The 12,476-nt window shown below is 37.4% G+C and overlaps 1 protein-coding gene across 2 annotated transcripts in view; it reads right to left on the bottom strand.

Moving 5' to 3' along the window:
* Positions 1–6,628, bottom strand: part of LOC149784899 (uncharacterized) — a 42,526-nt gene extending 35,898 nt beyond the window's left edge. Inside the window, exon 1 of one of the 2 annotated variants that reach the window (XM_089978488.1) lies at positions 6,507–6,628. The gene's annotated coding sequence lies outside the window, so the exon portion shown is untranslated. The remainder of the gene's footprint in view (positions 1–6,506) is intronic. The other variant, XM_089978486.1, reaches the window with a different exon arrangement.
* Positions 6,629–12,476: the final 5,848 nt, after the last annotated feature.

Below are 12,476 nucleotides of genomic sequence, written 5' to 3'. Positions count from 1 at the left end.
ATCTTGAAATTCTTTCAGGTCATATATTATTGTGGGTGTATTGTATATGTTCAAAGCGTGTGATGGCAGAAAAACAGTTTGCGTTTGGTGGGTTGGTGAACACTCAACTGCATGCAGTATTTAATAACAAGATTTCCGCATATAGGGCCCGTCGAGTCAAATGTAACAATTGTCGAATGCCAACCAATGAGGCCCTGGTCCTGTTGATGAGTCCGGGCTGATGACGCGGGTTTAACTCGTGAAGGGAATGGTTTATATAAGTTCATCACCCATAAAACCACCTCGAAAATACTTGACGGACTTTATGGTAGAGAGTAAATCGAAATTGGTCAAATGAGAAGTCATTCTCCAGTCGTACCGGGTAGTTGAAGACCTCTGCCTGAGGTTATTCTGAGTCTACCTTGATAAACGAAAACATTTTCCTTTTTATTTTTCTACGAGAGACTATGCGGGCCTCAAACTGCCTTTTTCTAAACCATTCCAGACGCAGTTCCAACTGCCATTAACGCGGCCGCTTTTGCAACTGCAGAATCCTCAGCCGATTACAACAGTGGAATGGCCACAAGGAATGGAAATATTCCACGTCTTTCTCAGCTGCGTCACCACTTACTTGGATAAATGTAACGTCACTGAGATGTTCTTTGACTGGCTGTATTAAGCTGACTATGTTGTTCTTGGGTCAGGCCCACGGAGACAATTCCAGTTAACTTTGTTGCAAAAAGCCTCAGTGTGACCCCGTAATCGTTTCGTATTGCACTCACTATTAACCGTAACTTGTGATTGAACATCATTATTTGAAAACATAACAGATGTTATTACGATTGTATGAATTTTTCACATGCGCGTCAAGGACCAAATTTTGGCCTTCCATGCCATCCAACAACAGAGTCTTGTAGGACAGGATAACAACAAAGTTTGTATTACCGTCTCCTGAAGCCGTACCTACGCATGCATGAACTTATATGTCGACAACAGACTACCAGAACAATTCCAGGCGTTTTAATGAAAAGTTACAAATCGGGTACATTGTACGGCAGTCGTGCTGTTAAATCTGCAAACTCGTGTCATTGTCTTGATGGTGGAGCAGGTACGACCACAGAGTGCGATATGCACGTACGACTTGATTGTCTGTGAAGTTAAACAAACTTTGTTCAGAGGGTTCCATAGGACAATTTAAACACAGAGAAATTTCAGTCACTTCTGTATCATTAAATATAATCTTAATAGGTAGGGTTTGGTCACCATCTCGAATGCTTGAAACACCTGGAATACGTGTTTTGGTGCGGTGAACATGGGTTGCTGGTGCGATTCTGTTGCATGTGCGAGAAACAGTGTTAACATGGTTCCAGACTTCATATACGACAAAACACGATACCCTGTGGTCAGCTCAAGATCAGCACAAGCATCCGCAATGTTAATGTTGCCAATTCAACTACGGAATAACGTGACCGTGAGTTTAGATCCAAAAGCAACCTCGCTGATACCTCTGTAAAATTCAACTATGAGCCTTCAAGAAGTTGTAGTAGACGAGTTAGAAATGCAGCATTGAAATTTGAGCTGGTGTTATTTATCATATCGCTTACATTTGCATGTATCGCCAACACGATATTGAGGTCGCAGAGTTATATTCGCTTTATTATCTGCATTATCGGATGTATCTTTGATAAATATCATAGTATGGCCAGCGGATTTTCTGCAATCGTCGATGTATCTGGAGAGTCCGAGAATAGTCGTGACAACGTCAACATTGTCGAGAATAGGTTTTATTTTCTTTCCACAGATAAAATAACTTGCGCTATTGAAAAACGCCATAATTCCGTTGCAACAAACTCAACATCGGGTATTGTCAACATAAGCATTACTGTCGTTCTGCGTAAGTTCTCCCTCAATTTCCTAAAAAGCCTCACACGAAAGAAAAAATCTCGACGTGTCCTGCAATAATTTCATTGACCAGGAACCCTAGCCGGGCATGAATAATACAAACAATCTCTTTTGCTACTATCTACCAACAAAGGCAGTGGCAAATGATGTCGTATCATGTGTATCGCTGAATGCTGCTATTGTGTTTACTTATACATCATTATTTACGTCTAATACATTTTGACAGACAACCATAGTCAGCTTTCCATTGTCAAATTTGCAATCAACGAACCAGCTCTACGTTCTGAAAAGGCTTCATTGATGATTTTAATAATCTGGCTGGCATTTCCGCAGTCTACTGAAGTGTAACTGGAAACTTTGGTTCAGCCTTTGGTGCTGCTCTTGTCACTAATCGTGGATGTCGATCTCGAGTGGACTGAATCGATTACAATTCCACATTTTTTAACCGATCCGCAACAACCTCTTTGATGCTATCAACGACTCACAATGGATCTAGTTTAGCGATTGATCCTGCGCGCGAAGACAAGATCGCGAGTGCCTTTGGTGTGCCTATATCCTTGGACAATATCGCCAAGACCAGTTCCGTTACATATAACGTTAATCGGTTTTCTCACGTTAATAACACACACGGGTATTACACATGCACGTACGACGTCATTGTATTTAAATATCAGGTCGGTCTCTAACTGACAGTTGTATCGTCAATATTTCTCCGCGGATGTCCTGATCTTCTAGAATACATTGAATATCTACCAACCGACCATTATGACATAGACAACAATGTTCTCGGGGAAAAATTCGGGGGGAGCCCAAAATATATAACCCTGGGAGGGTTTCCGCTTTCGTAACTACCACTGATAACATCAAAGAGCAAATTAACCCCAATCGTTGAGGCAATCCTAGCAACGTCTAGTGAGATATGGCACGGATACTCTTTGGGCCCTGCACTTTAGATTTGTTTATCCTCAGGAATTTCATCAATATCTTCAGGTCAAACAAGAGCCGTTCTCAACGACGACCATTCATTTTCAACCGCGTACTGTGGAAATTCAATCGAGACCACAGAGGTGAAGTTGATCTCGCATTCGTTTATATAGATTTTTGAGTCTTTGTCAGTCACCAAAGAAATTATGTGTTGGATCTTCATTGATTAAGGTAATAATGTATGCGTAAGAGAGAAATTCAGCAACATTCCATGTTACGCTACCATCTGGAGAAAATACAAATGAGTTACTCGCGGGAAGACCTTTAATCGGCTGCAATCGAATATTAAGCCAACTGTTATACACGCGAAGTGATGATTGTGCGACCTTTAGTGTGTGACCTTCCTCCGTGGTGACTGATCTAGAAAAAGTCACATACAATTCTGGTTTTGTTAATAAGATCAAAACGTTGCATCGCATCATCGATTTTGCGTAAAGCACGAAATGTTTTAATCGCCCCAGAATTCATCATTGATTTCGTAATATACATCATATATATGGCTTCAACAAGTTCGTGCATCAACGAGCAAAACACCCCGCGTCCATGATGTTAATGGTTTCTGGTGCGTTATTGCTCACGCGAACCAATCCTACGAGTGTTTTCAACCGATCCTCAAGGTCGCGTTGGTCACACATTCCACCAAGGTCTTCTCCTTGTTTCTTTTCTTGTTGATTTGTGCTTTGGTCCAGGTTCGGGTTCGGGTGCGTCTACCAATTCGTGTTCGGATTCAGGTTCGCGTGGACGTGCTTTCTGCATGGGAAGGCGTTTTGCAGGTTTTCCATCCTCTATTTTTTCAGATGTCTTGAAAACATTGCTTTGCCTTTGTCTAAATCTCCAACTCGATATGCATTAAGGAATAATATTCCCACCCCTCGCGAGCGGTTTGTTTATGCCTGGTAATTTTAACACCCACCCACTTGGTCCATAACATTATTTATCTTCGATGGTATTTCTAGCACCAACGTTAGAGTGTACGCAAAGAGCGGCAAATATAGGATTTTAAAAGATTCACTGTCGTGCTTGATGATTACAATGTTGCTGTAGTGTTTTTATCATTAATTCGTACACAGGTGGTGGCGATGGTTATAGAAGTGTCTCATTTGCCGCTCTGACGTCTTCCTCAAGTAAATGGATACATTTTGCAATCACACCAACGGTTTTCTTTAATTTCACTGATTAACTCTTTCGATTCCCACAATCGCCTCTTGCAAGCTTCCAATATTCTCCGCGGTTGACATGTTTTGGGGGGTTATTTTACGTAGCTACGAATAAAATTATTCGTTTCTTTTCATGTACAAAGACTCTGCGTTTCAAGTTTAAAGTTATTGCAAATTTTCTTCGACATGAATGAACGTATCAATGACGGCAAAGTTTTAAATCCTAACCTAATTTTGACAAAGAGGTATCAATGTGCTGATGTAGAATTCATCAATAGCATGACGAGCAGACAGCGTTGAGCGTTGGCTATAGTTATGTGTATTTCTCTGTAACCATGTTACAACTGGAGATATCGTTTTTACTAAAACAAACTAATTGTCAGTCTTCATTATTTGTTGTTGACGAGAGTATGAGTTGGCTGAGAGAGGCAAGTGTTGATTTTCTAAGGTGTTTTGTGCCTATTTTGTATGATTCTCCCCCCCCCCCCCCACTGAGTAACACTTAGAATGTTTTTGTTAATTTCTAACTTCAAATTCCATTTTGAAAATAAAATTTTGTCCTGTCTTTAAATTGTTTCTATACAAAAATACTGCAATATTTGTCTTCTTCAGCATTCATCCAAAACTGGCTTTCATTTTTTCTTGAATTCAGAAGTTGTATGTGTAAAAATTGAGAACAGAACTTTTTTAAATAATATTCACACATTCTTCTATTTTTCTTAAGTGCATACTTAAAAAATTGAATTAGGTATTTGGACGTTATAAAATATATTGTAGTACAGTGCTGTACGTAATCAAGGCTAGACCTACAAATATACTGTGCAATTGCATCGTCAGTCTGTCTGCAGTGTAGATATGGATTTACTCTTTAGCTTTGAATTGAAACAAAAAATGGTGTATGGGATATATTAATGGATTTAATCTGCAGCCACAGGCAATGAAATTTTTTGCCTTTCTTCTCAAATGGAAAATGGGTTTTGGACCAGTAAGTGACCTCTACTTACTGAATAGACACTCTACTTCCAAGCAAATGTCAGGGCAAATTCCACAGACAAATAGTAATTACATACATTACATTTTATACAGAATGTTCATTAATTTACAGTACATTCATTCTCTTTATGTTAATTTTTATTTGGATATATTTTAAAAAGCATATTCTAAACAATATTGCTTAGTTTTGTTCTCTTTATTTCTCTATTTGAACAGCCGCGAAAATTTAAAACGTAAGCTTGAGTTTCCTTCTTGTGCCCCAGTGATGAGAAAGTCTCAGCAACAATGTAATAAGATATAATTCCCCTACAATAAAAACAGCTACTGTGATATGTATACCTGCATGCTGCAAATATTCGTCAGTTTTATCCTCAAAACTACTAAATAAAATCAATTTCCCGGTAATATTAATTGACAAATCTAAGTCTCTCCACTTAAACTTGCTCGTTAAAAATATAATTCTGCACACCATTTTTTCAAACTCTGAAGCTGAAATGGATTTTAGTTAAGATTGGTATTTTAGATGATTTACATTGTGGAATGTCTCTTCGGAATTTAATATGGAGTAAAAATTATTCAACGTGGGGCATTTCTAACCTGAGTCTTTCTTTGTTTGTCTGGATTTTAAACAAAATCAATACAAGATTTCAGTGGCAAAGTACTTGCTCTCTCTATCTCTCTCTATTTATCTATCTGTCTGTTGTCTGAGAACTCATTGTACAAGAGTATGTCCAAAACAGTGTTGTCCATCTCAAATAACTTTAATTTCACGGCCTAGATACCGTCAACTGCACATAAACTAATGTCTCTACTCACGGGTCTCTGCCATTATCCCCAGCGGCAAAAGAAACCTTTTGCAACGAATATGACTGCATATTTTAAATATACAAACGTCACATTTCTGAAGACTTTAAATTGCAAAGCAATAAATAATTTCCCTTATTGTATAAGTGGACTATTATTAAATAGTTCAAACTGCAAACGTAGTTCCAGGCTGGATGTGCGATACGGAAATTTTAGGTGTGCGATACTGAATCACAGACTGAACATCTGTATCGTACGCCAAATCAGACATTTAGAATTTAATGGGTGTGTACTAAATGGTGTATCAGTCTATTAGGACTCTGCATTGTCACCCTTAACTACTACTCTGTTAATTGCATACCGATTTATGGACTGACTAAAAATACCTAGGGATACAAAGGATGTAAAGTGCACTAGATATAATAATGTACATTACCTTTTCATGCAGATCGACTTCTACCTTTTTTGTCTGCTACTTAAAGTGAACTCGTGGGGTTTGTTTGAGAATATATCAACATTTTTATTCACACTGACTGAATAACTTTGACATTCATGATATCATACAAAATCTAATGACCACGCACATGCTATATCAAACAAATGCACGTTGCTCTTATAGTAGACAAGACTATGGTAAAGACGTTAGGAAAACTGTTACTAAGGTTATAAGCCATAAGTCATACTTACCGGAAGTGACACAGAAGAACCTGATTGGGGCGGTGATATGCGTTTACTTCACAATCGTTGCTGACTTTGTGGGATCATGTCAGGTGAGAGAAGTCTTTGTGACGCGGTGTTTTATATTTAACAAACACAGTAATTTACTTCCTGGTGTTTCTCTAACATGTACGCTTCTAGCCAAGCGAAGGTACACACATTTTTTTTACATGTATATTGGTAGTAATTTAAACGGATCGGTGATCGCCACTCGTAAATGGCACAGTATATTTACTTCTCTTATCGGTCGTGCAGCTAAAAAATATTCTCTCTCTCTCTCTCTCTCTCTCTCTCTCACTCTCTCTCATAGGCACACAATAACACTATAATACTATTCGTGCATGCATGTGGAAACAAAGAATTGAACTAAATTCTTTTTTACCCAGAATATGCACAAAAAGCACACACAAACACACAGTGGGTCACTTTGGCCGAGTGGTCTAAGATGCTCGCCTTTACTATTCACTGCCCAACCACGTCTGTCCCCATGGGATTGAGTCTCGGTATGTGAAAAAACTTGCCAGTAGCTTCCTTTGTTTCAGTGGATTTTTTCGAGATTTGAACCGGTTCTTCCTCAACCAGTTATTCTGGCCGCCATGTATAGCTATCATGTACTACAAATCGGCGTAATGCCAACAACATCATCAACACAATGTCGGTTTCTAAATCCCGAAACCTTCTTGGGATTTCCCATAACTTTTTCCCACTGGAAATATTTTACACACGTTTGAGACTATGTCATGGGTATCGTTTAGGGAGCTGCATACAGATGATATATGCTGGTAATACATAAGTGATTCACTATTAGAGAACTGCAATGGACTATACAATGCTATTATAAACCACACAGTTTGATACATACGGTGTTGTGAAAGAATTCACGCATGTGGCTAATGAAAAAAATGTAATTACCAGACCAATGGTTTGTACCGTTAAAAATGATAAAATCACTGTGTAGCTTGAATGTGTCATATTGATTCGTCAAATAGACCCAATAGAAACTATATAAATTTTGAAAGACGTAAACGTGTAAATCATCATAAATTAACATTAATCTTTGGAGCGAGCATTGCGCAAATTTGGCTAAGAATATAAAAAAGCCCGAGGAAGTCAATGGATGATATTGTACAAGAAATTCTAAATCGCTTACTTTAATGAGTCACCGCTCGAAAACAGAGAAAGATCCAGCGAGGACAGTGAAACGTCATGCGAACACATAAATGACACTGAAAAGCTCAGCGAGCACAGCGAAGATCATCACATTAGATAAATGTTATGATCATTAACACTCGCCTTAAGGAAACGTACGAAAAAATATGCAACGACGCAGAAGCAAGACGGTTGGAACTGTGTGATTAGTTTACCAAGGATATATTTAAGCATCACATAACGCAAATCATATAACATGCATATATGTGACGGTACAGAACGTTTGACATTATTGGATAAAGACGTAAATATAATGGTGATATAGTTCATGTAAACTTTTATAATAGAACATTAGGGATAATGTTTATCAGTCGCAGTTTGGAGAAAACTTTACCTGTGCTGAGACCACACAAATTCGGTTGGGATCAGGCAGATGCTCATTCATAGATTACTATTTATTTAGTGGAACATGAAATAGTTTCACGAATCAAAATAGGGTATGATATTTTGGCTGTTAATTCAAGTATCATGCTTACCTAGATACCAAAGCATATACAGCAGGAAATAAGAGAACGACGACAGAGACAATAAGAAGGATGTAACCAAGAATTTAATTGGAGACTATAGAGACTCGAGCAGTATATATTTTACCTGAGGGGATAACGGCGAAGGTTCGGTAGACGATGCCGGCGTGGTCTGGGGTGGTACAGAGCTTGGAATGCATGTTATTCTGGCTGACCCAAATCCACGTTTTTGTCTCGACCCATGAAGCTCAGATCTGGATAGAAGCGCGGGCCACGTTGATGGTCGCGTTGTCCAAAAGGATTTCTTTGGTCTGGTCCACGTGACGGTTGATGCGTGGGTTCACTTCACTGACCCACACAAACACCGATAGAACGACATATTCCGCGCCTATCCTATGGATAAAGGCTTAATCAAGTTTTCGAAGCTCGCCTTGGGGATACCGGCAGTAACGCAACCCCAGATGTGGCGACTAATATGCTTAACATTATGCGAAGAGGGCAGAGTACTATTTCCTTCTATGCCGGCGCTATGGATACCCAGCAGAGTGCGGTCTCCGGCCATCTCTCCAGGCAGATCAGCGCCCAGCTGGCAATCGCCTCACCCAGGCAAGTCTTCCTAGTTCACCAGCTCTCAAGTCGGGAGAATAACCAGCAGCGCAAAACCATGATGTTCGACTAGCTCCTTTATTTTCTTTATGTGCAAATGTTCTGCAAGAAAAACACTATGCTTCATGTAGAAAAGACTCAATGAAACAGCTTTCATTTAGCGAACGACAGATCTAAAAATATATTGTCTTGCTTTATTCTGTCTTGGCAAGACAACTCATTGACTTCAAGAAATATAGGCCAAATGCTATCCTTTCATGATTTAAACAATGACAATCTATCAATGTACCACATCAAAGAACCGTGTTGTATTGTTTAAAATGTCGCTAGCTTTAAAATGTTTGCGATAAAACTAACCATAATTTATATCCTCTATATTAACAGTGATTTTTTATGCAACAAGATCTGTTGAAATAACAGGTTTTTAAAAAAAAATGTGTAAGCTAAAGGAATTACAACAAAATATCAGACATTGTTCTCACTCAAACCATGATCAGATATTGGACAATTTTCAGTTAATAATTTCAAGAGAAATTTGCAATTTGCACAAAACTGTTGAAATTTGAATGATACCTTAAGATTACTTAATTGGCCTTGAACTGGTAGAGAGATTTGTGGACTATATTTGTGCCTACACAATGAACAGAAATTCATGTAAGCAGATCACCTAAACATTCTCAAGTGATATTGTGCTTTACGGCAAATGATGATATGAAAATTGCACTTTGAGCGAACGATATGGATGCAAAATTGTATATTGGTTTGTCACTATGACCTCAATCATCCTAATCATTATATATAAAATCTTTTTCATCCCTTTCTTGAGGATACGTGTGTATTTTTTTATATTTATGTTATTTTTTAATAGTTAGATTCAAAATAAGCATGCAGTTTGCGAATATAATCTGCTTCATTACTTCTATTTATTTCAGCATGATATTACATGTAACCTCATTTTTAAAGCAACCGCAACAACTTTATCGTCTCAAACAGTAGTCTTGATTTGTCCGCTATCATTTTTCATGCAATATCTCTTACAGCATTGAAGCTTTCATTGAATTTGATAGCTTGTGCAATCTTGCCTTTTCTACATGTCTGCCTATGCAAGCTTGCGTAAGCTTCTTCATTACGTAATTTAGGCATGAGCATGCTTGCATACGCATGTACATTGCAATATTAGGATTGCACAAGCATGCAACATTTCTTTTAGATAACTTCCGCAAGCTTGCACTAAAGAACCGCGCAAACGTGCCAGTTTATTGAACGAAGACTAGCCTTCAGCCAAGTAACAGAGGAAGCAAAAAAAAAAAGAAATAAAAAGCAAAGACAAAAATAAAACAAAACAATAAGTTAATTAAAATTCAAAACTATAATTTAATTCTCTAAGTTATGACATGAAAATATAAGAGGAACTTACGTTATTGTGTAAATCCCTAATAATCCTAAAAGTTCTATCACGAGCCCAAAAGTATAATGTTCCGAATGAATTCCAGTGGTGTTCAGACTGAATTCCAGTCTTGAATGTGCTGATGTACCAATAGCCCTGAATATACCGATGTACCCATATTCTCAATGCATCACAATGATACAATCCAGAATGTTTTTAAATGAGGTCACAACAATCCAAAAATAGTGTTTTAGTCCAAACAGACAATGAGTACTTTGTAATTCCAAAGAGCAGTTCAGATAAATAATTTCCCTCAAATTATAATTTGTTACGAGTTTATGCTCTTAAAATAGGTAACAGAAAAGAGTGAAAGACAACAAGCTTTGTAAAATTTAACAAATAATGTTTTCCCTAGAATACAAAAACTGAAAATGAGAAGAAAAAAAACTTACGGTATTGCGAATAAAATCCCTAAATAATCCATGAATTATAGACACAAGTCCTAGTAATTTAAAGTCCTGAATAAAATTCAGTAACAGTCCAGAAAATATCCCTGAAGCTGATGACGTGTATGTGGTAGCTATTGAAGTGTTGATGTGTCACCAGTCCTTTGTTGAATCACAGAAATATAATTCCAGGTTCAAATTCAATATAAATTCCAGTGAATGTCTTTATCCAAGAATTTTATCAGAACACTTTTGTATTTCCAGAGAAAATAATCACTTGAATTCAATAATTTGAACCAAAAAATATTCCAGCTCAAAACTCCTGGTCACAACATATAATACAACTTAAAAGTGCTAGATGTTAAAGCACTGATGACCAAGTCCTCACAATTACAAGATTATATAGTTCTCTACTTGAACTCAGGTCACAATTAACATTTTCTAAAAATAAACGTTACCTAATAGAAATTAACCTTCTAGAATGACCCTGATGTTTGCAAAACCAAAACCATAACCTGTAAAATTCACTTAGGAAAATCCAAAACCCTGATCCAAATAAACATATTAACTTCTTCTACTAATACAGATCTTGATATTAAGCCCATAAATACAGACAATAAACTTGATAGGATCGATAAAAAAAAGATATGAGATATAGTTATTTTATTACTGAAATAAGTATATATATTGAATAATTACGACGGTTAGAATCACAACCACTATTAGAATTACAGGAGCAACCATTTCCAACAATATGCGATAAAGAAGCTGAACAAAAAAAGAAAACAAAAGGAAGAATCAAAACGAGGGAGAGAGAAAAAGTAAAAGACCAGGAATTTGAGAAAACTAGACAAATGTGGGAATTACGTTCTTCGCCAGGTAAGAAAGATGTAGACGAAACAACTGGAAGTGGTTTTGTTACTCAAGGAATCTGTCCTGACAGTGTTCTTATCGAAGCAGAGAGATTATAAGTTCTGATTGGATGAAAACGTGCTGGAAATAATTCGCCGGAATTTATTAATGAAATATGTGAAGATTATTTACTGGCGGTATTATGGAATGCAACATTTATCGTTCTCTCATTGATGAAATTGCTGATGCTTATCACAGCGACTAAACAAATAATTAATCGGTATGTAATTAAGAAATGATTGTACACAATGCACAATGTGGGCCTGTAATGGTTAGGATAGTAAACTCACGAGTGCCAACTTACAAAGCGATTTATGGAGATAGACTTGGTGATACTGTTATGTTTTTTATTTAAAATAATGGCTCCAAAAGCAATACCGATTGCAAAATAATTAGGGATGAAGGCTATTGAGGTTATTCGTGATAAAGGTATTAATGATAGTGGTAATCTTGCCGGTAAAGCGTTCTCGACAGTCAAGGATAGACTAGCTCGATTAGTACGAAGACAACCACAACCACCAATGAAACTGGCCAGCACTGAAGTTATGCCTGCAAATATCAGTAAAATAATAAATCAAGCCGCAAATAAAAAAAACTGTCAGAGTTGGCTGGTGAAGCAGAAAGAAATATAACAGAAGTTTAATAGCAGGAAGTGGTCTTCGTGTTAGACGATAACAATTATAATAAAATGTTCAAACGTGTATCCGATCCGGCGTTCGAGATAGACTCAGCAGTTCTCAAAGATGAATCGATACGTGATTATCAATGTTATTTTTACGACGCAAGATAACCGAAATCAGCGTGGAAGAAATTCAAGATGCAAGCAGATATTTCTTACCCCCTGAAGCATTTATTGACGTAGAAGGTGAAATTATAAATAGCGTTATAAAAGCAGATGATACTGAATACGCAGCTT

The sequence above is a fragment of the Sinohyriopsis cumingii genome, chromosome 13 (assembly GCF_028554795.1).
Source record: "Sinohyriopsis cumingii isolate HCF-2022 chromosome 13, ASM2855479v2, whole genome shotgun sequence".
Lineage (NCBI taxonomy): Eukaryota > Metazoa > Mollusca > Bivalvia > Unionida > Unionidae > Sinohyriopsis > Sinohyriopsis cumingii.
Note: the sequence above shows the minus strand (reverse complement) of the source record. Positions and strands in the feature narration are given on the sequence as shown.